The following is a 1,712-nucleotide window of genomic DNA, read 5'->3' as shown; positions in this document are numbered from 1 at the left end:
AATCTCTGAACATAAATTGTGAAGATTTCATGGACACTTATCACTTCCCCAATCAATACCCCTGTGTTTTCCTATGCCTGTGTTTACTTCAATCTCTTAATCTCGTCATCTTCTTTGTAAGCTCAGGAGGATGAATATCGCCTCAGGACCCTGTGGTTGTGTCAACTGCACAAATTGTTTGTAGAGCATGTGTGTTTGAACAATATGAGATCTGGGCATCTTAAAAAAGAACAGGATAACAGCGATGTTCAGGGAACAAGAGAGGTAACTTTGAACTGGCCACCAGTGAGCCGGACGGAACAGAGCTATATTTCTCCTCTTTCAAAAGCAAATAGGAGAAATATCGCTGAATTCTTTTTCTCAGCAACGAACATCCCTGAGAAAAGGAATGCGCCCTGAAGGTAGGCCTATGAACGGCCCCTTTACAAGCGTGTGCCGTCTTTTATGGTCGAAGCGGAAGGGATGAAATAAGCCCTGGTGTCCTGTATGGCTCCCAGGCTTATTAGGACAAGGAAATTCCCGCCTAATACATTTTGGTCAGAAAGGTTGTCTGCTCTCAAACCCTGTTTCCTGATAAGATGTTATCAACGACAATGCGTTCCCAAAACTTCATTAGCAATTTTAATTTCTCCTTATCCAGTGGTCCTGTGATCTCGCCCTGCCTCCATTTGCTTTGTGATATTTTATACAGTGTGAAGCCTGTGATCTCTGTGACCCACACCCTATTTGTGCACTCCCTCCCCTTTTGAAAATCGCTAACAAAAACTTGCTGGTTTTACCCCTCGGGGAACATCACGGATCCTGCCAACATGTGATGTCTCCCCGGACACCCAGCTTTAAATTACTCTCTCTTGTGCTCTTTCCCTTGATTTCTCAACCCAGCCGAGACGCCTAGGAAATAGAAAAGGACCCGCGTTAAACATCGGGAGCAGGTTCTCCCGATAGGTAGTGGTTGGCGTGGGGGTGGGGGTGCACGCACTCTCTTTTCTTTTCTTTAAAGCACAGACGTGAAAAGCCAAACAGCCTCTGCAGCCTCTCATCTCACAAGCAAGGAAACTGAGGCACAGAGAGCACATGGGATCAGCCGAAGGGCACAGGGTGGCTGAACCTAGCTCGAAACCCAGTCTGTTGATGCGTTAGGGAAACAGAATCACGCGCCACACCAGGGACCGTACCTGATCGCCAGGCCCTGCGCAGGAAGGCGAAGGTGAAAGACAGCGCTGCTCGGGATCCCACTCTGGCGAGACCCTCCACACCTTTGCCCGTAGGCCAGGAACTACGGACGACACAGGGAACATACAAGCAGTCAGCAGCGGAGGGTGCAGACACCACATCAAATCAATACCATGAAAGGGTGTGGGGCAAAATCCAACCAATGGCTTTCCTCAAGTGACAGGATCACAAGTGGACTTTTAGTTTTGTTGTTTAACAACTTTGATCAAATGTCTTTTGTAAAGGAAAAGTTTTTCTCTTTAAGAATAAAAGAAATATACAAGGAATTTTAAATGTCCTGGGAAGATGATCATGAAATGACCTCACAAAGGGAGATTCTAGTGGGAGGAAGCAGACGATTAACAGATAAATACATAAATGGAGGGAGAGTAAACCCCACATGGGAGACCAGGCCGGAGAGGAGCTGGAAGAAGAGCAGCAGAGCCGCACAGGGTAGCCTGGCTCACCCCAGCTCCGAGTCCTCCACTCGGGGTCTGCTC

General features: G+C 47.6%; 1 pseudogene; it reads right to left on the bottom strand.

The window, feature by feature from the left end:
* LOC105535302 overlaps positions 1–1,276 on the bottom strand; it is a 12,485-nt pseudogene extending 11,209 nt beyond the window's left edge.
* Positions 1,277–1,712: the final 436 nt, after the last annotated feature.

Source organism: Mandrillus leucophaeus, unplaced genomic scaffold (genome assembly GCF_000951045.1).
Source record: "Mandrillus leucophaeus isolate KB7577 unplaced genomic scaffold, Mleu.le_1.0 Scaffold1441, whole genome shotgun sequence".
In the NCBI taxonomy this organism is placed as follows: Eukaryota; Metazoa; Chordata; class Mammalia; order Primates; family Cercopithecidae; genus Mandrillus; species Mandrillus leucophaeus.
The sequence above is the reverse complement of the archived record's forward strand: the minus strand, read 5'-3'. Positions and strand labels throughout refer to the sequence as shown.